General features: G+C 44.1%; 1 protein-coding gene across 2 annotated transcripts in view; it reads right to left on the bottom strand.

Moving 5' to 3' along the window:
• Positions 1–26,299, bottom strand: part of BROX (BRO1 domain and CAAX motif containing) — a 1,162,070-nt gene that overhangs the window by 772,813 nt on the left and 362,958 nt on the right. The window lies entirely within an intron of this gene.

Here is a 26,299-nt window from a genome sequence, read left to right as displayed (position 1 = left end):
TAGCACAAACAATTAAGAAAGCTCACAAAAAAATGGGTACTCTTTACAGAAATAAAAAGTATCTAACACCTCTAGGGTTGCCACTGCTAGAACCCACCATCTATCAACACGTCTGTACTCTTCCCTAATTCTCACCATCCTTAAAAAGACAGATTTAATTAAACTTGAAACATGCTATAATAAAACAGCTAAATTTGCAACTGACTACCCACATCATACCCACTACTGTCACTCCTTAAAGAAACTCTTCTGGTTAGAACTCCCACAACTTCTATCCTATAACCAATTAACCTTAGCACAAAAACTAGTGTATCAACCTGAAAAAAACTGCCCTTCTAAATATTCTCTAGCGCCATACCAAAAATCCAGGTTTTCGCTCAACAAATAAATCTCTACTACACATGTCCAAATCCACAAAAATGGCAGGGGACTCACTATTTTCTTATTATGTAGCAACATGGTGGAATTCACTACCTCACAGCATCAGAACCAACACAAATACCAACCAATTCAAAAAGATTCTTAAAAATTATCTTAATGATATCTAGCTTTGTTCCTGTACTACTCCAGGCTAATTAGTTTTAATAGCTTCTGGTCATACATTTTCTTCTTTCCTGACCACCTCATAATCTATGTTCTCTCTCATATCTAGATAATTTCTAACCTCATCTTTTTCTATCCAATTTTCCCCCTACAAACCCTTCCTCAGCTTACTTTGAGAAACTACAATGTCTACACTACAATAAGGAATTATATCAGAAGATTGTATAATACAAATGTCAGCTATCATAGCACAAGAATGTAATTTCTGGTGTACTGTAAGTTCTGTATATTTTTCTGTATAATTTCTTGTATAAATGTTCTATTATCTCTGTATGTGGAGCTTTTCTCCCCGGGCCTCTGCCGAAGATGAGTCTTGACCCAGTGAGGCTTTCCTGGTAAACAAATGTAAAGTAAGTAAAGAAATGGCTTTAGAACTCCAAGAGGAAATAGCCTGCTTGGAAACAACCAAATCTAATTATCTAGGATGAAAAGAAAGAAAAAGCTGACCAGATTTTTTAAAATCATTAGTTTTGTCCAAATAAAATCTGAGTTGTCTGCACATCCAAAGTGTGCAACACCTTCTCACTTGCTGACTGGGAGAAGGGAAAAAAGTGGGCAAATTAATAGACTGATTAAGAGACAACTCATTCACCACCTTAGGCATAAAAAAAGGATTGGTATGAAGAGACACTGTGTCTTTACGAAAAACTACAAAAGGAGGCACAGCTATAAGGGCTTGCAGTTCAGACACCTGTCTGGCAGAAGGGTTAACAAAAGAACAGTCTTCCAAGAACAATGCTGTAAGAAAGCTGAAACTGCAAGCTCAAAATAAGCCTGAGTCAATTTCTCCAAAAGAAAATTAAGATCCTAAGAAGGAGGAACAGGCTTCCTGGGAGGTCTAATATGAAGGAAGCTTTTAAGAAACTATTTGGCCTCGAATCTAGAAGCTAAAGGAAGAGTTAAAGGCAGACAAGTAAAAATAGCTGAGAGGTGGGCTTTAACAGAAGAAAATGTCAATGCAGCATTGAGCAATTCACACAAATAAGAAAGAACCAAAGGAACATACAGAGTAAGTGGGTCCGGGTTATGAGAAAGACACAAAACAGAAAACCTCTTCCATTTGGACAACTAGGATTTCCAAGTAGTGGCTTTCCTGGCCTCCTGCAGAGCCCAAAACACATCCTCAGAAAAAAGGTGCCTATAGTGAATAAAAATCCTATGACCCACACTGTCAGTTGAAGATTGGACAGGTAGGGATGGATGAGAGATCCCTTGTCTTGTATGAGAAGATATACCCTGTGAGGTAACTTGTGATGACTGCCCTTGGCTAAGAGCAGAAGAAGAGGGAACCAATGCTGTCTGGGCTAAAAATGAGTTACCAGCAAGATTTTGGCAGCATCCTATTTTACCTTGCACGGGAATTTTGCAATGAAAGGAGGGAGAGGGAAGGCATAAAGAAACATCCCCTTCTGTGAAAAAGATAGGGCATCCACCTTTCAGGCCACAGGACATGAGAGTTCTGGCACAAAATTGAGAAAGCTGCCTGTTCAGAGGGGGAGGCACAGAGATCTACTTCAGAAACATCCCATTGGTGGATAATGTCCAGAAACAAATCCCTGTGAAGCATCTACTCATGAGATTGTGTAATGGACCTGCTCAGGGAGTCTGCCACAAAATTCTGACTTGAAGGAATGTACACTGCCTGAAGTGTGACTTGGTACTGAATCGCTAACTCCCAAACCTGAACTGCCAAACTACAAAGCAGATATGATCTTACCCCCCCCCCCCACTCCCTTGTTTGTCGACATATCACATCACTGTGGTGTTGTTTGTAAAGATCTTTAGTGGCCCTGGAGAAAACAGGATGAAAAGCAGTGAGGGCCAAAAGAAGACCTCTCCTCTCCTTGATATTGATGTGCTACTTCTGCTGCTCAGCAGACCAAAGACTTTGCACCTTTATATTTCCAAAGGAAGCTTCCCAACCCCCGTCTGAGGCATCTGTGAACAGCTCATGAGAGTGAAGTGAGAGTTGAAAGGGAAGGCCTGGATTCAAAGTCACTAAAATTCCAACTTGAGACATGGAAAAAGAGGGACTGGAAACTGTAGAGGATGAGCATGCTGAAGCCAAATTGACTTTAGATACCACTAAAGCTTCCTCATGTGCAGTCTGGCAAAGGGAAGCATAGGGATGGTGGATGTCATAAATCCAGAGCCCTCAGAAATTCCCTGGCTGAAATCAAAGCCAGAGGAAGAAGGGATGCTAGCACAGGAACAGTCTGGATCCTGCATCCTAGAAAAACATGATCTCTTGACAGGGACAGGAAGGACTTTTGAAAGTTATAGTGAACCCCAGGCTTTGCAACAGAGCAATAACCCACTGAAGTGTTGTAAAAGAATCTCTGGAGAGTAGGTTTGAATAAGCAGGTCATCCAAACAGGGAAAGACCTGAATGCCTATGAGCCTGCAAAAAGCAATCACAGAAGCTAAGCATTTCGTGAATACTCTTGGGGCAGTACAGAGGCCAAAGAGCAAAGCAGATTACTGAAAACACCAGGAAGCAACCGAGAAATGTAAAAACTTCCTGAAAAAGGGATGAATAGGGATATGAAGGTAAGCATCCCTGAGATCCAGAGAAACCATAAAATCCTGAGGAAGCAGAAGAGGAAACAAAGTCTGAAGGGATAACATTTAAAAGGCAGGAACCAAGTCCAAGTGACCTCTTTCCTGGGGACCAAAAACAGTCTGGAATAAATCGCCTTCCCCTTTGAGCAGCTGGAACCTCTTGAATAGTTCTCTAAATCAAAAGACCCTGAAGCACTTCTGGAAAAGAGCTCAACTGGTCTTGATGTGGCTCAGGAATGCCCATGATGTGGGGGAAGAGATTTCCAAACCATGAAGTACCCCTGGAGAATGATGGAAAGAACCCAGGAATCCTGGGTTTTGCTAAACCAGAAAAAAAAAAGACAAAGAAAGACTATGTGAGAGAGGATTGTGGCAGGGAAGAATTAGGTAGTCAGAGAGCACCTGGTTTATCAGGAAACAAAGGCTTCTGAGCAGGAGGAGTCTGAGTAGGCTTAGCTGGGGGAACCCTCCTACCACCCTTCTTGCCTTTAGTAGGAGGACAAGACTGCCTTTTAACAAAGGCTGGTTTATTAGGATAGTTTCTCTGGAACTTTGGCACAGGGGAATCAAAAATATGTTTCAGGTCCTATAACTCCTTGCCTTTCTCCTGTAGGGACGTGAACAAATCAACTACAGCAGCACCTAACAAACATCTGTTGTTCAGAGGACCATCCCTCAGCTTAGCCTTAATATCACCAGGCAGAGGTTGAAGGCATAGCCAGGAATATCTCCTCAACACACAGCCAGAAGCATCTCCTGCGTCATAACTACACTTAATGGAATAGCCAGCTACTTGTGAAGAAACCCTAATGGAGACAAGGCAGAAGTCTTTTCCTCAGAATCAGGAAGTTCAGAAATAACCTGGCAAGCCAGAGAAAGGAGCGCCAAAACATATCTAATCATATGAGACTGATAACTAACAGCCCGAAAGGCCAGGGTAGGTGAAGTATAAACTTTCTTACCCAGCCTTTCCCTAGTCCTGCTGTTTTTATCAGAAGGAAGAAGTTTGGTAGAAGGCAGTAACTTAGAAGGCATGTCGGATGCCTCAGAAACACTGAAGGATCAGCAGATGGACACTTATAAAGGAATTTGCAGTCATCAGGCACTTTATAAAACATATCTGTTTTTTAGGAGGGGCGGCTCAGAGTCTGGGGCCTGAGATGCAGAATGAAAGGCAGCCAATACAGGAGGAACAGCAGAGGGTCAAGGAGATTCCATTTGAAGGAGCTCATATCTCCTCTGAACTTCAGAAACTTGGGAACAATCCCATTTAAAGAACTCCATCATCTTGGCAATGGTATCCCACAAGGAAATCTCCTCCAAATGAAATTCAGGACTAGCAGACTCCTTTTCCTTAGAACGATAATACAAAGGGGAAGGAATCTGGGTAGAATAGGCCAGGAATTCCTCATTAGAATCCTCTTCCTCTTCAGAGGAATCCTGATCCCTAGACCTTTTGAGAGGGGAAGACGACCAAGGATAAGCTGGGACAGAGACCCCCTGACGAGGCTTACAGGCCATAAGAGCATTGAACAAACCATGTGTAAAATTCTGCCATTCACATCCAGGGTCTTTGGGAGCAAAAGAAATATGTTTTGTCTTTTGCTCCTTTTTTAAAGGGACGTCCGCCTTATGAAAAGTAGAAAGCTCCAAAGCCAGCCTACATTCAATAATCGTAGTTGGGACTTCCTCCCTAGCTAGTATCTGAGGAACCCACCTAAACCCTTCAGTGATAATCAGCCGTGGTTCCCCCTGAGCATCTGAAGTAGATGCTTGCAAGGCCTCTGAGGACATGTGAGAAGTAGGATCCATGCTGCCCCCTCGAAATGGTTGCTGCTTCGGAATCCAGCCCAGAAACCAGATGATCCTCCTGGCTTTCACTAGTATCAAGACAGACATCCAGTGGAGGAGGTGCAGCTAAAGAATCAGACTTGACTTTTTTGGCCTTCTTCTTCAAAGACGGCTGAACCTCAGGCTGGGAAGTACCTTCCAGAGCATCTTTTTCTAAAAGCTTTAGACGTTGGTTTTCAAGATAAATGGGGAGGGATGAAAGATGACTACATAAAGTCTTTGGAACAAAAGCCTGACAAACAATACAGGATATATGGTCGTGAGAAGCTCCTAAACAAAACAAGCACTGCTCATGACGGTTTTTTATGGGGTAGCTGTCTCCAACACTGGCATTTACCCTTTCTGGATGACATGAAACCCCACAACAACACAACTGTTAAAAGCAAAAAAGGATAAGTCAAAAAAACCCAATGGGGCACTTATCTGAATGGCTAGGTAACAAGCAATGCCTCGGGCAATCAGACTGATGATCAAAGATGGAGTTCGGACTTGTCGCAAAGAAGTTCTGAGGATGATACGTACGGATGTCACCTTCATGCTCTATGCCTTGTTTGTGTGGGGAGCATACATATGACGTAAGGTGTATTGATAGCAACCTAAAGGCTTTGGTGTAATGGCCAGATGTCAATCCACCCTTGGCAGGGGACCCCTCATGTGATGAATACTGCAAAAGTGAAATGGAAGGACACTGAAAGATATGTACTTATCATAACAGCAGGTCTATGTTGTCTGCATCAATTCTTCCCCAACAGTTGGGTTATCAGATCTGACTAGGACACGATTTCAGTCAATCTCAGACTTTGGATCCAAAGCCCAGGCTCCTTCCCTTAACCATAACTTCCAGCAAGGAGAGGGTCACTTCAGATCAAGTTTGTCCCTACACTGGGTTAAAAGAAATTACCCCCTGACAAATAAAACCAAATACCTCATAAGATGAAACAGCTGCCAAACACAACACTCAGAGCCCCTGCAGTCTGAGATAAGCTGCAACTACTGTTGTGCACTCAGTGAACTCCTGGGGGCTGTGGTGAGACCAAAGGGCAGGGTTTCTACAGTGGAAGTTACTGGCTCCCAGCCAGCAGTGGGGAAGCCTCCTGGAGAGTCTGTCAGTTTTGTGTGGTAGTATGCATTCTGAAGGTTAATCGAGCACATCAAATTGTCCTTTCTTAGCAGTGGAGGGATGGACTGTACCATGACTATCCTGAATTTCGTCTGAGTCACAAATTTGTTCAAACCTAGGTCCAAAACTGCCTGAGGTCCCTGTTCTGTTTTGGCACCAAAAAGAATCTTGATTAAACTCTGGATCCTTGCTGGTCTGGCGGGACCTCTTGGATGACCCAATTTTTTTGCAGCTTTTTATTTCTAATGTTGCTGCTTCCCTTTGTGAGGCAGAACATTGGAAAGTTTCTTTAAGCACAGGTGAGAGTAAAGAAAGGGGATGGAGTAGCTTCTGGTTATGATTCCCTGCACTCAAACATCTCGAGTAATGGACATCCAGGGTGTGGGGTGTCAGGATAATCTCCCCCAAAGTGTCTCCAAGGTAAGGCAGTTGGGCAAACATTTAGGACTACTGGTAAGGTCTGTTGTTGAAAAGACCCCTAAAGACTTGGTTTTGCAGGTCACCTCAGCCACAGGGGCAACATCCACCATTAGAGTACCCTCCCCTGCCTTGGAAGGGGTCTCTCACCAGGAGTGTAAGGAGCAAAACATTGTGGCTTGTGGAACGACAGTTTCTCCTCTTCATTCTGGTTTCTGGAGAGTGTCCTCTGTGAGGTAAAAAAAAATGGATCCCTATGGCAGGCAGGGTTTTACCAACTTGTTCATTCCTAGATAGCATTTTTTCAACTTTTGGACCAAGAAGTGTCACTCCATTATAGGTGGCTTTGGCTAAGAATGTTTTAAAGTGCTCTGCAAAATCCCATAGGTACATCCAGGCATGTTTCCTAACAGTTATACCAGTGTCCGCAATGCTGAAAGCGCCTTCTGTCAAATTGAAAATGAGGACCCTTGACATATTTGACAGACTGAAGGGCATGCAACTGTAAGTCAAAGACTTCCTCTCTTCTGCAGAAAGGGACACTGAGAGAGATATGGAGATCTCTTTGGTCATATCCCTCTGGGAGTACGTAACATCTGACAAATAATTCAGTGCCCAGAGATCACAGGTCGCTGAAGCATAAACTCACTTTCCAAACCTGTCCAGTGCCTGAAGCTTCATGTCTGGGGCATGGACAGTGGAATTCTCTTCAGCAGGTTTCTTCTTGGTGGCTGTTGCCACCATCACCATGGAATCAACAGCAGAAAATATTGTTGTGTAAGAACTTAACATAACTTTAGATGTCCTTCTCTTCTATATGCTGCTGTATCCATAACATCAGGGAGTTTGCCTCTGGTGAACTCTCGCACATCTAGCCATTATACAAAAGTTAAATGCTACCACTAGGATGCGCGCGAAGTCCTGCGTCTTTTTTTTTGGATGTCGGGTATAAAGGGGACGTTGGCATGCACCTTCTTCAGAACTGAATGCTGCTGGAATCAGTGGCTATGGAGTGGGTACTGCAGGAGTCAGGCAAGTGTGAGGAAGAAGGCTGGGTGGGAAAAAACACAGCAGCATACAGAAGAGAAGGACATCTAAAGTTATGATAAGTTCTTACACAACAATACTACCTCCTTCTATTCATATGCTGCTGTAGGGAGAGTTCAACAGCTCCTGTCCTAAGAAAAGGGTGGAGGACGAGAAACACTTTCCACAAACCCATGAAGGATGGCTCTGGTAAAGCCTGCTCTGGCTCTAGAGACGATGTCCAATTTGCAGTGCTTAGTGAATGTGTGTACAGAGGACCATGTAGCTGCTTCTAGAAAAGACCAGCTGTGTCCAAACCTTTAAAGAATGCTCCTGAGGAGGACACTGCCCTAGTGGAGTGTGCTTTTACAGGAGAGGGGAGGAACCTACCATGGGTTGTGTAACAGAAGGAGATGGTTTTAGATATCCAAGAGGATATGGTTTGCTTGGAAACAGGGTGTCCCAGGGCTCTTGGGTGGTAAGAGATGAAGAGCCTATCAGACTTGCAGATGGGTTTGGTCTTGGCCAAATAATATCTGAGCTGTCTATGTACATCTAAGAAGTGAAGTATCCACTCTTCTGGGTTTTGTGGAGAGGGGAGAAAGATTGGCAGGTTGATAGCCTGGTTCAAGGACAACTAATTGACTACTTTAGGCATGAAGGTTGGGTTAGTACGTAAGCATACTTGCCTTGTTGAAGTCCATGAAAGGGGAAGAGCCCATAATGGCATGGAGCTCCAAAACCCTTCTGGCTGAAGTGATGGCCACCAAGAGTATAGTCTTCCATGTGCAGTGTTGGAGGGAGCAGTCTATGGCTGGTTCAAAGGGTGGGAGAGTCACTTTTTCTAGAACAACATTTAGATCCTCGGAATGGGCTTCCTTAGGGGCCTAAGATGTTGTGCCCCTTTCAAAAAGAGTTTAACTTCTAACCTTGAAGCCAAAGGTGATACCAAGGGCAGGCATGCTGAGGTGTCAGAAAATGGGTTTTAATGGAGGAGTAGGATAGTCCAGACTTCATTAGGTCACACAGGTAAGCAAGACCACTGGGGGCACTGCCTTCAGTGGCTGTAAGTTGTTTTTCTGACTACATACAGAACATCTCTTCAGCTTAGACAGGTAAGATTTCCTGATAGTTGGTTTCCTGGCCTCCTGCAAAACCTGAAGCATATCCTCTGTGTATAGGTATCTGAAGGGAATCAGCACCCTATCATCCACAGTGTAAGATTCAGTGTGGACAGTTGGTGATGTAAGAGTGTTCCCTTGTCCTGTGTGAGCAGGTCCATTCATTGGGGTAACATGTGGTGATTGCCCTTGGACAGATGTAGTAATAGAGGAAACTAATGCTGGCTTGGCCAATAGGGAGTCACCAGCAAGATTTGAGGCTGTTCCTTCTGACATTTCAGTAGGACCCTTTGTATGAGAGAGAATGGGGGGATGCATAAGGGTACATCCCCTTCCATGGGATTGAGAGAGCATCCACCTTCCATGCTTCTGGGTGTGGTGCCCTGGATGAGAAGGTTGGGGAGCTGCCTGTTCATGTGGGAGGCAAAGAGATCCACATCTGGAATACCTCATTGATGGACCAGGTCCAGAAATGCATCCCTGTTCAGCATCCACTCGTGTGACAGGGTCATAGTCCTGCTTAATAAGTCTGCCATCACCTTGTCTGCAAAGGGATGTATACCGCTTGGAGCAAGATCTGTTTTTCCAGGGTGATTTCCCAAGCCTGCAGTGCTAGCCTGCACAGAAGGTAAGACCTTGCCCCCCCCCCCTTTTGTTGATGTATCACAGGACCATGGTATTGTCTGTGTACCACCTCAGAATTGCCTGGTAGAAGCTGACCCTTGAAGATTATCAAGGCCAATATCAAGGCTGTAATTTCCTTGATATCGATATGGTCTTTCTGTTGAGTGAGGGTCCATGTGTTTCTCACTCTCCATTCTCGTAAGGTTGCACCCTATCCTGTGTCTGACGCATTAGTAAAGAGATCCTGGTTGGGGGGTGTTGGTTGTAAGGGCAGGCCAGAATTTGACTGAATCTGGGTTATCCATCACTTCAGTTCCCAGCCCAGGCATGGAAGCATGGGGATCATGAACTCTAGGCAATGTAGGTGTTGCTTCCAGATAGCTGGCAAGTACCACTGGAATTTCGTCATATGGAGCCTTGCCAGAGGTACCATGGGGATGGTCAAGGCCATGAACCTTAGGATTCTGAGGAATTCCTGGCTGAGATGGCTTTGAGAAGAAGAATTTCCCAGAAGTAAGAAGTGAGCATCACATTTTTTTTCTGGGGGAAGGCAGGCCATTAGTTCCCTTGTCAGAATCTGACATCCCAGGAACACCTGATCCTGTGAGGGAATCGGGGAAGATTTTTTGAGGTTTACAATAAATCCCAGACCTGTTAAGAGGGAGATGGTGAAGTGCAGGTGTTGTAAGGCTATGGTACTTGATGTAGCCTGAATGAGGATGTTGTCGAGGTAGGGGAAAAGTTGTACTCCCTTTGTCCTGGCAAAGGCCATGACTGGAGCCAGACATTTTGTAAATACTCTTGGGGCCGTAGAGGGACCAAATGGTAAAGCACAGAAAATACAGTTTTGTACCTACCATAAATGTAGATGTCCGATAGGTATGCATCTGCAGTCATAACATATGGGTTGTCCTGCCTCAGGCAGCCCTTCGGTCGGCCGGATTCCAAAGTCTGGGTCTGGCCTCGGCTGATGTCGCACTTTCCCCGACGTCAGAGCTTCTGGGGTATAAAGGCATCAGCCGACGCCATTTTCCTCAGTGTTTCTTGCCCCAGATGCCAGGTACCCTCTAGGAAGGCTAAATTTGGATAAATGTTGAATGTTCCAAACAGCAAAATATATATATATATATACATATATACAAACAAACAAATACACCATAATAGATTCCCCCAGCTAGCTGAAAGAGGGGTAAGCACCCTAGGAATACCACATAGGGGAAGGAGGGTGGGTAATCCTGACTGCAGATGCATACCTATCGGACATCTACATTTATGGTAGGTACAAAACTGTACTATGTCCTTCAAGGATGCATCTGCAGTCATAACATATGGGTAGAATACCATAGCCAAACTGGGGGAGGCGGTACTAAGATAAGGATGGTGTAGCTAAGATCCCCTGTAAAACTGCAGTTGCAAAGCCTGCTCGGGATCTGGAGTATAAAGGTAGATTGTAATGCTTGGCAAATGTATGCATGGAGCTCCAAGTAGCAGCTTCTAAAATGTCCTTGGTAGCCACCCCTCGTAGGAAAGCTGTAGTGGTGGCTGTGGCCCTTGTGGAATGAGGCCTGATATTTTCAGGAGCTGTCTTTCCATGAAAAAAAGAGTAGCAAAAGCGAATGCAATTTCCTATCCATTTTGAAATTGTCTGTTTGGAAATTGCTTTTCCTTGCACCCCAGTTGCATATGCTACAAAAAGTTGGTCAGTTTGTCTGCTGGTTTTAGTTCTGTCCAGATAGTAGCGTAGTTGTCTGTGTATATCCAAGGTGTGCAAAAGTTTTTCTACTTTGTTCTGTGGGTTAGGGAAGAACGTAGGCAAATGAATAGCTTGGTTCAAGGATACCCTGGATACCTCCTTTGGCATGAAAGTAGGATTGGTTCTCAGAGACACTCTATCCTGGTGAAAAATAAGGAAAGGCTGCACTGCCATTAATGCCTGTAACTCGGATACTCTTCTTGCTGAAGTGATTGCCAGAAGGAAAGCAGTTTTCCAAGATAAAAACTGTAAGTCTGCTGATGCTGCTGGTTCAAAAGGAGGTAGTGTCAATTTTTCCAGCACAAAATTGAGATCCCATGCAGGCAGAGGGGGTCTCCTTGGAGGTTTAACATTTTGATCCCTCTCAAAATTGTCTGAGAAGAGGGTGAGAGAAGATAGGAGGATCCATATTGTATTCTGCTGAAATTGCTGAAGCATGAATCTTAATGGAAGAGTAGGACAGGCCATTGTGGAACAATTCTGCTAAGTATTCTAGGATGTGTGCTAGGTTTGCCACTGTGACATCTGTGCCCTCTGATGTGCTCCAAATGAGGAATCTCTTCCATTTAGCTGAGTATGTCTTCCTTGTGGAGGGTCTGCGAGCCTCCAGGATAATGTCCTTGACCCTCTGAGATAAGACAGTTTGGTTTGGTTTTAAGCAATTTTCTAGGCAGTTAGTTGCAGTGTTTTCAAGTTTGGATGCAGGGTCTTGAAATTGTTCTGCGTTAGAAGAAGAGGCCATAGGGGTAGAGGCCATGCATTCGCCTAAGACATGCTTCTCAGTAGTGGATACCAGTGCTGTCTTGGCCAGTCCGGAGCTATTAGTATCACCTTTGGCTGTTCCTCCCTGATCTTCAGTAGAACCTTGTACATCAATGGGAGAGGTGGAAATGCATACACTGTTAGGGCATTCCAGCTGAAAGAGAGTCCACCCTCCAGGCTTGTGGGTGGTATGTCCTTGAGCAGAATTTCTTCAGTTGGTGGTTGAATGGGGAGGCGAACAGATCTATCTCTGGCATTCCCCATTTCTTTGTTATGAGTTTGAAGATGTCTGGATGCAGCATCCATTCGTGAGCATCCGTGGTAGTTCTGCTTAAGCTGTCTGCTAGTGAATTCTCTTTTCCTGGTACGAATTTGGCCTGCAGCTGGATATTGAGATTCAGGCCTAGGTTCCACAGATCCATTGCCATCCGGCATAGAGGGTAGGAATGCGTGCCTCCCTGTTTGTTTATGTACCACATGACCGTGGTGTTGTCTGTCCTTATCAGCAGATGTCCTTGCTGGAGGAATGGTTTGAATGCCTCGATTGCATGCTTCACTGCCAGCATCTCTTTTTGGTTTATGTGCAAGTTTAGCTGGCCTTGAGACCATAGGCCTTGGATACATTTGTCCTCCATGTGTGCTCCCCATCCTAGGTCTGAGGCGTCCGTGGTGATGGTCTGCCTTGGTTTTGGTTTGTTGAAAGGCAACCCTCTGTTGGACTGGAAGGCCTGAGCCCACCACAGGAATTCCTCTTGAAGGCATGGAATGATTGGTATCATGGTTTCTAGACTGTGCCTGTGTTGAGACCATACATTCCTTAGGTACCACTGTAATTTCCTCATATGCAGCCTGGCATGCGGGATCAAGATTATGCAGGATGCCATGTAACCCAGGGCCTGCAGGACATTCCTTGCAGTAAGCTGAGCTTGTCTTGTCAAAGTCATGAAGTAATCTGGAAGTTGTTTTTGTTTTTCTTCTGTGAGAAAAGCCATCTGAGTTACTGTGCCCAGATCCGCACCCAAAAAGGTTATCCTTTGGGATGGCATTAGTCTTGACTTTTGGATGTTGACTGTGTATCCCAAGGCCTGTAACAGGTGTATGACATAGGCCAAATCCTTTATCAATTTTGTCTTGTTGTCCGCTTGTATTAGGCAGTCGTCCAGGTATGGGTAGATTTGAATTCCCTGAAGTCTGCAATGTGCAATTACTGATGCCAGGCATTTCGTGAATACTCTGGGCGCAGTAGATAAGCCAAAGGGTAATGCTGAGAATTGATAATGCTCTGATCCTGCAAGAAATCTGAGGTGTCTTCTGCAATCTAGTCAGATAGGGACGTGCAGGTATGCCTCCTTGAGATCTAGAGTCACCAGCCAAGACTCCTTGCCCAACATGGGAAAAAGTTGCTGTAGGGTCAGCATTTTGAATTTTGGCACAATGAGATATGTGTTCAGTGCGGACAAGTCGAGAATAGGCCTCCATTGGTTTTCTTTTCTTGGTACAAGGAATAGTCTGGAGTAAAATCCTTGGCCTTGTTCCATAGATGGTACCCTTTCTATCGCTTTCATCTGAAGTAAATTGTTGATTTGTCTTAAAGCCTCTGGCTTCTGGTTTGGTGGAAGGTTTGGCATTCCGCTCCTTTTTGGTAAAGTGTGGAAGTGAAACCTGTATCCTTTGTCTATTGTTTGGAAAGGACCAATTCTTTGAAGGCCAGTTTCTGCTGAACCTTGGAGGTTGGACCTGCAGAAATTCCTTTACTGTTTGCACAGATTTTGCTTTTTCTTCCACTTTCTTTAGAATCTCCTGTGCAGGGGAGCCAAATAAACTTTGTTTCTCCATTGGAGCATCTAGGAGTTTAGCCTTGACATGGTCTGGCAAGGATTGCTCTTTTAGCCAGGCATACCTATGAATTACTGCCCCAGTCATAGCTGATCTAAATGAAGCCTCCAGTGCATCATAGCCACATTTTAAGAAATGATTACTGACCTGCTGAGAGTTGTGTACCAAATCCTGAAGGGATTTACGGTCTAAAGGTTCAGGAGAAGAAAGCTTTTTATTCAGCTGATCTAACAAATATTCTTGGTACTGTATCATATGGAATTGACAGTTTAATGCCCTGGCAGAAAGAGTAGCAGATGTATAAACCTTTTTACCCCATCTCTCTAATACTCTAGACTCTCTTTCAGAGGGTAGGGGATTTTTGGCAGTGGCAGCTGCAACACCTTTTGGGCCCTGAGAAATAGTTTCTGGGTCTGCAGCATGGGCTTTATACAGGTGGAAGTGAGAATCCGGGACCCTGTAATATCTGTCAGGTTTGGCAGGGGCCGGGGGAAGAGAATCAGGTGCAGAACTGACATCATTATACACATCATCAATTACAGTTAGCACTGGTGGTATGGCTAAGGGCCTATGCTGGGGCAAATGTAAAAATGTCCTTAATTTTTTTCTAGAATCAGAAAAATCCTGACCCTGCCATTGAAAGTGTTCCCTCATTGAGTGCAAAGTCTCCCCAAAGGAAAATTTTTCAGGAGGGGAGGCCGAAGGAATAGAGTCTTCTGCATCTGAATCCTCATAAGGCGAATAGGCCCCTTCCTGATGGTCTGACAAATCAGATCCATCCGTGGAGTAATCAGAGGAGAGAGGTTCAGAGGGTTCAGTCCTAGGCCTTTTGTCAGGTGGAGGTTGGGAGGCCCTGTCTGGGTGAGGTTGGGAAACCCTAATTAAGGATATAAGGTCCTCAGCAAGACTGAGAATCTGAGAACTTGAGGAAGGCCTCTGTGAAGTAGATTTAGCAGGTAAAGCTTTTGAAAGTTTGGCAGCTTTAGCCCTGGAGAAGGCCTTAATAGACATAGAAGCTGGGGGCCTAGCTGCCCCACGTGCAGGTGTAGAAATGTCCAATGGAATGGTGTCAGACAATTCTTGAGCGCTAGCTTCCGTAGGGATTTCTGAAGCCGACTCAGCCAGGGCCTCTCTGGCCTCGGTTGTCGGAGGTATGGTTTCGGTCGTAGTAAGAACCGAGGACTCTGTTTCAGCCGAAACCGAGACACTCGCGGTAGGCCTAACCGTGGTTTCAGCGAAACCGCGCCACAGTCAGTCCTTTTCCCTGCGTTTTTTGGCCATATGCGTAGTCACAGTCTCCGACGGCATTTTATATGCAAAAGCGGTTCCGAAAAATTCTTCTGCAAACTCCGACCGATGTCTAAGAGTCCGTCGGTTGAAGGAGGCACAGGCTAAACAAGCTGATACGTCGTGGTCTGGGCCTAAGCAAGGAAGGCAGTAAGAATGGAAATCCTTATGAGGTATTTGTTTCCCACAAGTTAAACAATTATTTACTTTGTCTGACATCGGCTGAGGCAAGAAAAAGTCCCCAACGGGGTACTTAGCTTTTTTCAAAGTCTTCGGTAGCTGAAATCTCTGGATCTGACCGACCGGCACTTGCGAACAGCTTCTGCTTGGGCACCGCGGCAAGAAAGACTGAGGAAAATGGCGTCGGCTGATGCCTTTATACCCCAGAAGCTCTGACGTCGGGGAAAGTGCGACATCAGCCGAGGCCAGACCCAGACTGTGGAATCCGGCCGACCGAAGGGCTGCCTGAGGCAGGACAACCCATATGTTATGACTGCAGATGCATCCTTGAAGGACATCTGAAAATGTGCAGAATCCACTGAGTAGCAGAGGAATTTTCTGAAGAGTGGATGGATTGGGATGTGTAAGTAGGCATCCTTTATATCCAAGGATACCAAGAAGTCCTGTGGAAGGATCAGGGGAAGAAGGGTAGGTAGAGAAAGCATCCAAAAGGAGGGAATCCGGAGGAAGGTGTGTTAAAGTGCGATAGGTTCAGGATAGGCCTCCAGGGACCCTCCTTTCTGGGGACCAGGAAAATTCTAGAACAAAACCCTTTTCCTCTTGCTGGTAAAGGAACTTCCTGAATTGTTCCCTGAGAGAGAATTCCTGCAGGACTGGGGGGAAGCTTGATAGTTGGTCTTGGGGGGGGGGGGGTTTGAGGAATGCCTCTGAGAGTAGGTCTGGCCTCCCAAGTCATGAAGTACCCCTGTTTTATGATAGACAGGACTCAAAGAGTCCAGGATAACCTGCATCCAGGCATGGAGGAAGAGGCACATGAAAAGAGGGGTGTCTGGGTGAAGAACCTGGTAGTCACAGGCTACCAGGCTTCCCCTGAAAGGGCTGTTTAGATGAAGGAGTACAGGGAACAAACCTAGAAGGGGGCTCTTTCATGTGGTCCTTTCTGGTCTTAGTTGGCATTTTCCTACCTGAGGTTCTCACAAAGGAGGTTTTGGCAGGTTAATTCCTTTGAAAACTTGGAACTGGGATGACACACATATGTCTCAGTTCCTTGCCTTTAGTCTAGTGGACCTTGAAGAGGTCAGCAGCAGCTGTACCAAACAAATCTTTATTGTCTAGAGAAACATCCAGGAGTTTAGAGTTGATATAATCCGGAAGGGGCTGCAATTTAAGCAGAGTATCCCCTGATGACAGATCCAGAGATGTCAGCCCTGTATGAAGCTTCTACGGCATTGTAACTGCACTTAATTGGGTGCAGGAATTCAAAAGATTGGACATCTTGGCCTTGGCTGGGGAGTCAGGGATTTCCCCCAATTGCTTCATCACATCTGCCATCAGAGCCAAAGAGTATTTGGCCATATGTGTTTGGTAGTTGATGGCTCTTACTGATAAGGTGGCAGAGGTGTATACCTTTTCCCCAGATGCTCCATTAGTCTGCTCTCTTTATCTGAGGGCAGTAATTCAAAAGTTTTATCAGCAGCCACAGTAATAACTGAAGGGTCTGCGGATGGGGCTTTGTACAGGAATTTTGCTTCTTCAGGAACCTTATAGAATCTATCTGGGTGTTTGGGTGCAGGGGGCTGGGAATCAGGATTTTTTGAAGCAGCCAGGAAAGCACCCAAGAAGGCAGGGTGTATGGGGGGGGGTGCAGCAGAGGGGATAGGAGACTCCAATTGGAATAGTTTATAATATCTCTTTTGGGTCTCGGTGACCTGACTGCTATCCCACTTGAAGAAATTCTGCATTTGTGAAATGGTCTCACCAAAGGTGAAGTCCTCTCCTGGAGAGTCTGTGCCATTAGACTCCTCCGCTGGGGAGGCATAACCCACAGGAGAAGCAATTTGGGAGCAATAAGTGAGGGATTCATCATCTGATGAATCCTCTTCTCTAGAGAAGACACTGGGAGCAGGTGCCTTAGGGGTAGAGACTGAAGGGGCCTGGGCCGGAGCTGGGGCCTGACGTAAAGCCAGGAAGGCATTTAAGAAGGCCCTGGGTGAAGGCTTGCCAATCTGGAGGCTGTTCAATGGAAGGGGTAGACGGAGGATGAGAAATATACTTAGTCTTTTGTTTTCTCTTTTTGTGAATCTGATGGTGAAGAATGGGAGATACAATGAAGGGTAGGAGGGCCAGACGGCACTCCATAATGTCAGAGGCTATATCTTCTCACAACAATCTGAGAGAACCCACATGGACCCTCGGAAATTCTGAGCCTAGGTTCCTCCTCGGTGACCAAATCGGACGCCTGTGAATCCCTCAGGGAAGTGACCTCAGGTGTGGTACCAGCTTCCTCCAGGCTATCTGCCAAAAGAAGATCTGAGAACTCCGGCTTGGACTCTGGGCCTTCACCGATCTCGAGAGGTGCAGCTGGAGTGGAGTGCGAAGCAGTCAGTTCAGGCCTAGACTTTTTCGCCTTCTTGACTGGAGGCTCGTCCGAGGAATCCAACATCGGATCCATGTGAAAAGCTAACTGTTTAAGTCTCCGATTCTCTAGGCAGAGTTTCAATGCCACTACGTGGCTTCTAAGGATTTTGGGGACGAAGGCCTGACAAATACTACAGCTGGTATGGTCGTGTTCTTGGCCTAAGCAAAACAGGCAGAGCTCAAAAGAGTCCTTATGTTGAATTTGCCTTCCACACCTACACATGCCCCTCCTACCTGACATAAACCCAAAGCAGTAGTAAGCAAATAATAAAACAACCCTACGGGGTACTTATCTGAAGTCGGATGGTGCGAAATCACTTTTCTCCAAAAAAGCAACCACCGGAGCTGGCAGTCACACAGGATGCAGAAAAGTTCTGAAGAAGGTGTGTGCTGACGTCCATTTATGACTGATGTCCAAAAAAGAGATGCAGGACATCGCCCGCACCCTAGCGGTAGCATTTAACTTTTGTATAATGGCCGGATGTACGAGAGTCCACCATAGGCAAACTCCCTGATGTTATGGATACAGCAGCATATAAACAGAAGGACATCCTTTGTTCCAATAAGGATGACCTTTCAGAGGAAACCAGGACCTTGTCAGGTTAACTTGGGACTGGCTCGGCCATGGGCAGTTCCTTCCATGCCCATTTAGAGACTGAATCTACCATCTCATCCATGGGCAAGACCATCCAAGAAGTAGATGGGCTAGCCCCAAAAGCCTCGAGAAATGCTGACTCCTCTTGTGATGGAGCTTCTGAGGACCACCCCCATTTCTGTCTAAGCAGTTCCAGTATTTTATCAAACAAGGTGTTCTGAAGTCAGGATTTGGGGGGGGGGGGATCTCCTCCCTCTAATCAGAATCAGTATCTGAAGTTAAGGACTTCTAGAGGGGGTCAATGTTCCTCATTTTGCATGCATGTTTTTAATAAACCTCCCCATTGGGATGTTCTAGTGAGGACTAGGAAGCTGACTGGGGATCCTCACTGTGAACAGACTCAAGACTTTTTAGGACAGAAAGAGCAGTATCAGGTCCCAGGGTAATCCTGTGGCTGAGGGATAAATCCGAGCCCAAGAGGGAAGTCTGATCCCTAGAATGAGACAGCACTCTCCCAAAAGCCTTGAAGGCATAGCCTGAAACAGGACCAGAAACCCCTGCTATAGGAGCTGTGGCACCCAGCAAGGATTGGTCCTGAAGTCCTGTTCATCACAGTTCCAAAGCTGATGTTGAAGCTGAGCTATCAACTGCCAATGCTCCAGAGAAAAGGGACCTCTCTGAGAGCCTCAGAGTCAAGCCTTGCCTCCTGGGTCTGACACCAGCACCTCAGCTCTAAGTCTTGTCTATGCCACTCTGTGCCAACAGGATCAGAGATGACACTAGAATCGATGAAGGCCAGGTCTTTGGATCTGAGGTAGATATACTCCTGGGAAAGCACAGAACCAACAGCCTTGAGTCTGATGGACAGATCAGGGAAGGAGAAATAATCTGATGAGATGGAAACATGCCTTTGTCCCCGACTGGGGTCATAGCTGGAAGAGCCCCAAGCTGGATTTGGGTCCTGAGGAGCATACACACCATTCCTGTCTATTTCAGCTTTTGTCAGACTCCTGGAGGACTGAACTGAATGGAGTGAAGAAGTAGTGGATGAAGGTCTAGACATCCAATGAAGGGACTGCTCCCGGAGGATGGGAGATCATAGCCTTGACAAGATCAGCTCCAGAGAAAAACATGGTTCTGGCAAGGGAGGAGTACTGGATCAAATGAGAATAGGATTTGATGTCAAATTTGCATCTTAAGGCTTCAAAGCCTTCAGAGCCAGAGCCAAAGAAGATTGATAAATCCAGGGACTGCTTTTCTGGTTCTTTGGATTTCTCATTATCCTTGGCTTTATCATCACTTTTTGCAGCTCTAGATTTTTCTTAAGGGTTCTTAGCCAAAGAAGAAACAGCAGAGGAAGTACAGGCGTGAGCAGGGAGAACTTCTCCTGCTGATGCAAGGAGGACCCCTTTGATAACAAGTTCATTTCTCCTCTCCACAAGAGCTCTATGCTCAAAAGAATACAAACTGGGCACTGTTCCTCGAGGTGGGCAGCCCTCAAACAATAGACACACCTGACACGTGTTTCAGTTGGTGATTTTATGGTTGAAACTCACACATTTTTTGAAACCCGAAGGTTTATCTGACAATCCAACACTCACAACCACAAAAACTAATCAGAAAAAAAATGCACAACCATACCAAGAAGAACTACAAATTCTAACAGTAGTCTACTATAGCTATCACCCTAGAAAAAGTACTCAAGTACTGCACTAGAGAACACCCTAAACATTAACTACAAAAGTGTCAACATCAGAGCATCAACAGACAAAGAAAAGAAAGAGGATACAGGGGCATAAATCTTTCTTTTTAGAGAAGAGAATGCACAAGAGAGAAAAAGAGCACAGGATAAACTTCAGTGAAGAAAACAGGGAAAATCAGAATGAAAATTTCACTTATCTTGATAAAACCAGCCTAAGCAAAAGAGACCATGTCCATAAATCTCAAGTGGCAAATGAGATCTGAGGTAATTATTTCCTTGCAGGACATTATGGGTAAGGGGAGGAGACTGAGCATTGGATCCAAGGTCTGACAGTGGCGAAGTCAGATCCCAGTCGGATCTGATAACCCAACTACTGAGGAATGTACAAAATACATGGCATCAGATCAATTTATGCAATATACAATGGAATTAAACAAGGGAAGCAGTAGTTGTCAAATGAAATGAGTAACTATGGCCAACATCAAGAAAGCTGTTTAACGAACATTGTCTTTAAAGCAAATGCAACTTGCCTCCTCGTGGAAGTACTCAGACAAATTTTTCTTGAACCGTTGGAGAGAATTTTGTTTCTTTACATCTGTTAGTAATTTGTTCCATAGGGTGGGGCCGAGTCTGGAGAAAGCATGCTGACTTGTTACAGTTTTGAAGGTGGGTCTTGTGAAGGACAGGGCATCCGCATGGCTGCTTCTTAGGGAGTGGACTTGTTCTCTGACAGGAAGTTTTCTTACCATAGCAACAGATCCCTACTGTCCCTCTCTGTCCATTTTTATGGTCAGTTATCAACCCTCATGGTGGATCTAAGCAGGCAATTTATCACTCAAAAGCTCCTTCTCCTTTAATGCATTATTTCCCTCCTCATTAAATCTCAAATCAGGTTTGCTATTTATCAGAGATGACGCACTGAAAAAATGGTTTAGAGAAAGGCTTCTGGCTTAGATGTATGGGTTCTATCCATGAAGGATGGTGACAATCAGGGAGGAGGACAGCGGGTGAGACATTAAGATGGATAGAGAGGGACAATAAGGATATATCATTATGGTAAGTACATAGCATTAGTATCCTGTAGTGACCTTCTGTCTATCTTAATGGTTGGAACAGAAACCCCAACTAGTTTATTCCTGGGAAGCATCACGGCAAGAATACTCCTGAGACTGGTAGAACCAAGTGAAGCTCTGGACCTCAACATGAGATCATGTTTATAGTACTTAATAAATGTGTGCATTGCTACTCATGTTGCTGCAGTACAAATGTCATGTACATTAAAGTATTTGAAGTAAACCATAAAAGTCGAGACGGATTTTGTCGAATATATTTTGGGTCTTGGTGGTAATAGTTTATTAAGCCATAAGTGTACGCAGGAGATGCAGTCTGACAGCCACTTATACAAAGTGATTTTTGAGACTTTGGCTCCTGGTTTAACTTGAGAAAAAGATATAAAAAGTTGTTCATGTTTCCTTATTGATTTTTCTCTTGTGAAGGTAAACCTTTAGTTGTCTATATACATCCAAAGTATGAAGTTGGTATTCTCCTTTTCTGGAGCAATTTGGGAAGAAAAATAGTAAGTGAACAGTTTGATTTAAGGCTCTCTCTGAAGCTAAAAAAAACACTCATGAACAAAATAAATGAATGGACACAAAAGTACTAGCTTGGCCACCAGGGAAGGAACTGGACACCAAATCTTTAGCATTTACGTTCTAATAAAATTAGAACTTCCTCAGAAACTAACAGTTACTCAAATCACCACCCATATAAATACAAAACCAAAGATCATGTAACAATCTTGACCAATAAGACAAACAATAATAAATTAATTTAAAAAGCAAGGATTTAAAGAATAACAGTGTCTTAAAAATTCATAAAAAAATACATTAAATGTAAAACTTTTTTTTTTTTGAAAAAAGATTACAAACACAAATGAACACAGAGACAGTACTACAATTTCTGCATTTGCAAAATGCATTTAATATTAATCGTCTCATTGAAACCTGTCAACTGATCAGCTGCCAAAAAAATCTGCCACACACTTTCACAACATTCTAATGAAGTCCTGTGATTAACACAGAATGGATCTGAACTGACAGTGTCAAGCACAAAAAACGAAAATTTCTTAAAACTGTTACACACTGCAGCATGTCTTGCCAGGGCATTCATCATATCCTTATTTTTTACAGCCAAAACATGTTCATATATTCTTTTGATCAAAGTTCTAATAGTCTTACCTACGTGAAAACTATTACAAGAATTACAAAGTGCAGCATAAACAATGGTAGTGTCGCAACTAAAACGACCCTTAGCACAGATGATCTTTTTGACATGTTTAAACTCCACCAAAGCAGGATTAACTATAAACCTACATTGCCTAAAGTGTCCACAGGAAAAAGTCCCAAATGTAGTAAATCCATCTTGTGAAGAACTAGTTCTCTCCTTTTCAAGGACTGTTTTGATATTGACAGTTTTTTTGTATGTAAAGAGTGGTTTATCACCTAAAACCCTTACCAAATCAGGGCTCCCCATTAATACTTTCCAATTGGCTGAAATAATGTATCTAATTAAACCCATTTCATTTGAAATGGGAATTGGAAAGGCCAATCTATAGTTGTCAGAACCCCTACATCAAATGACATCAAAATGCCCCTGCACTGTCAAAATAGGACATGTCACACTGTCCTGCAAAGCTGAAACTTAACTGACAATTCTAGCAAGCCAGTTAGAATCATACACACTCTGTCAAAAAAACTGGTGAGCTTAGACAATTCAAACATGAAAACAGAGTGGTCACTTGTCAACTGACTCAAGCATATAACTGACCACTGACCCCCCTCTCTTCATGTGTTTTGGATGTAAACTGTATTTGTGTAAATAGAGATTCATAAAAGTGGATTTCCTAAAAATTTTACTTAAAAATGCATGCTTACCAAAATCAAAGTCCAAGTGTAGGTCCAAAAATTGTATAAATTCTCTAAAGCCCCAAACAGTAAACTTCAAAAACTTGGCTGTATCATTTAAATCACTAATGAAGGATGAAAAAGTTTCACAGTCACCCTTACACAGGAAAAACAAATCATCTAGAAAATCGTCTGTAGAATAATATACTCTCAGTCAAGGTGTGCGGAATGAGATGTTTTAGCTCCCACATGGCCATGACCAAGTTAGAAATGCAGGGACTACTCTGGATCCCATAGCAATTCCAGAGATTTGTTGACACTAAATTGTCAAATCTAAAGAAATTGTTGTCAAGTACTACTTCCATCAAAGCACAAATTGTATTAACTTTGTCATTACTACAATTAGTGTAACCACTCAAATACTCTCTTAAAAATTCGAGCCCCACTTCTTGGTCTATACTTGTATACAAAGAAGTAACATCAAGAGATGCAAAAGCAAAATATCTTTCTGGGACTATGATTGCAAGAGAGTACCTGTAATTCTGAAATGTTTTACAGATTTAATGGCAACCAGAAAAATAGTTTTCCACTTTATACCTACAGATGCTGCTGGTCTGAAAGCTTTGTGGGTTAGAGATTGAGTAAAATGGCAATGTCTCGGGGAGGGATTGGATCACAGACTTGGGGATCTCAGTAAAAGGTTCCCTAAGGAAGGCTTTCGGTCACTTTGAGAGAAGCAATAGATGTAATGTCGAGTCCTATGTGAAAGTTTGAAAAGGCTGTTAATTGAACTTTGACTGTAGAGTAACTTGATCCAGCTGTGAATAGTTCCAGAAGAAACAACAAAATTTCAGGTACAGGTGCTGAAAACAGGTTTAGCCCCTTAGAGGAGACCCAGATGAAAAAAATACTTCCATTTGCTCTTCTAAGTCTTTTTGGTTGAGTTTCTATGAGAAGAAGACATGACATGGACTACTATGGAAGACAGCCTGGCATCTCTGGCAATTGTTAGAACCTGAGAAACCATGCGGTCAGTTTTAGGGTCTTGAGGTCCGGTAGTCCAGATGGCTGAATAAGGAGATCCAGAAATGGATCCATAACTCACATTGGGTGAACTAGAAGAGGCCAAATAAAGGGAACCACAGCTGCCAATGCCAGAAGCGGGCAATGAGGATTACTCTGGTCTTGAATTCCATAGCTTTCTGGATGAAATTAGTGATAAGGGGGATTAGCAGAAAGGAGACCTGGAGGCCAAAGATGGACGACAGTATCTCTCGGTGATTGGCCCTGTGGAGTGATGATGGTGAAGTAACTTCTGCACTTATTTACGTACAAAGCAAAATGGCTGCAGCAAGGCTGGCCCCAGTAGCTGAAAATCTCCATTGCCACAGTTAATTTGAGAGACGACTTTTGAGGGAATAGAATAGTTCTGCAGAGTTTGTCTGCTAAGATACTGGACATCCCAGGTATGTGCACTGCTACTAGAAAGTAGTCTGAAGACATCACCCACTGCCAAACTCTTATGGCTTCCTGGCAAAGAAGGTAAGAACATGTTCCACACTGTTAATATACCAAACCACTGACATGTTGTCCAAGTGTATGGTAATCACATCCTTGGGAAAGAGGTTCTTAAATGCCTACAATGTAAGGAGGATTACTCTTAACTCCAAGACATTGATGTGAAGCTGACAACGAGCTGCTCTCAACTCCAAGATGTTGATGTGAAGTTGACAACAATCTTTCCTGGACTGTCTCCCCTTCTAAATAACACCCCCCCTTGCAGAAAAGGGATTCATCCATGGTGACTGTGGCTTCAAGGGTTGGAGGATGAAGTGTCTGCCCTGAGTAATTGAACTGGACAAAATCCACCACTGAAGGCAGTCTATGAAATCTGAGTCAGACAAACTCTGTAGTGAAGGAGATGTTTTTGCGACCACAGTACAGCTAGTGTTCACCATAGAACTCTCATGTGGTATCTGGTTAAAGGAACCGTAATTATAAAGGAAGCCATTAGACCTAAGAGACACAGAATGAGTTGAGGCTGAGGTTGGGGATGTTTTATCATCTGGAGAGCTATGGATCTTATGTATTTGACTCGTGTTAAGGGAAGTTTTGCTATATGACATGCAGTGTCTATATGGCAATGATGAATACTATGGACTGAGCAGAGGATAGCTTGCTCTTGTTGAAGTCTATTGAAATGCCCAGTTGAGTTGGTAGATATAACAGGGATGACGGATGTCTCAGAAGTAGATCCCTAGAGGTAGTAGTTAGAAGCCAATCATCTAAATACGGGAATACCTGGATCCCTTGCAGCCTGAGATAGGCTGTCATGGCCACCATTATCTTGTGAACATCCAGGGGGTGGTGGTAAGACTGAATTGTAGTGCCCCCAGCTTATAGTGACTGGCTTCTAGCCAGAAATGGAGGAATCTCCTGGACTGAACCTTTATATGATAGCAGGCATACTGCAGATTGATACAACACACCCTAATTTCCTTTTTCAGTACAGGTAAAATGGACTGTACCATGACCATTTGGAATTCTGTCTGTTTTTCACACTGATTAATTCTGCTGAGATCCAATACTGGTCTGAGGTCCCTGTCTTTTTGGAACTAAAAAGAACCTTGAATAGACTCCGGATCCTTGTTGGTCTTGCGGGATTGGTTGGATGACTCTTTTGTCAAGCAACTTTAGAAGCTCTGTTGCTGCAGATTCCAACTGACTGGGTTGAGTATCAAGAATCTTTTGTGCTATCTTTTGGGATTGTGAAAAATGTATTGTATAACCTCTGGTAATGATCCTTAGCACCCAAGAATCAAAAGTAATGTTCTGTCAGGCAAGAGGGTGTAAGAAGTGTCCCCTGACTGCCTCCTGAGTGCAGCAATAGGGAAAAGTTCAGGGATGCTAAGTGAAAGATTCATGGAAACTCTGGTTCTGCGGACCACCTCTGCCCTGAGAGTGAGGTACCATGTGAACATCTCCATCTCTGCCTCTGGGAGGCCAGTCCCCAGGAGTGTCCTGATGATAACCTTGAGATTTTTTTGAAGTATGGTTTTTCTTCCTCCTCTTTGATTCCTGGAGAAGGATCTCTGAGGAGGTGAAAAACAGATTCCAATGGCAGACAAGGTCATATCAATCTGCTCACTCCTAGTAAGCATGTCCTTGACGTTTGGTCCAAATAAGGGTGAACTATCATGAGGGCATTTATGAAGGACATCTTAAAGCTTTCCATGAAGGTGAAGAGCTGCATCCAGGCATGACATCACATAGTAATAGCTATGCCAGCTGCTTGTGCTTTGCCATCTGCTGCATTGGATAGTAGTCTCATGGCAACAGTGGAGGATGACTGTAAAGTACACAAGTGAGTATCTACAGATTTCTGGATATCTGTAGGTAAGTTACCTGCCAGGGAATTTGGAAGTTCCTTGATCAAATCCCTATGGAAATGTTTCAGGTGTGCCATATAGTTAAGCACACAGACAGAAAATGTGGCTGAATTAATGTCCATTTCCTTAGTCTGTCCAATGCCCCTGACT

Source organism: Protopterus annectens, chromosome 1.part2 (assembly GCF_019279795.1).
Source record: "Protopterus annectens isolate FY-2018-M chromosome 1.part2, PAN1.0, whole genome shotgun sequence".
In the NCBI taxonomy this organism is placed as follows: domain Eukaryota; kingdom Metazoa; phylum Chordata; order Ceratodontiformes; family Protopteridae; genus Protopterus; species Protopterus annectens.
This window is presented reverse-complemented; position numbering and strand designations above follow the sequence as displayed.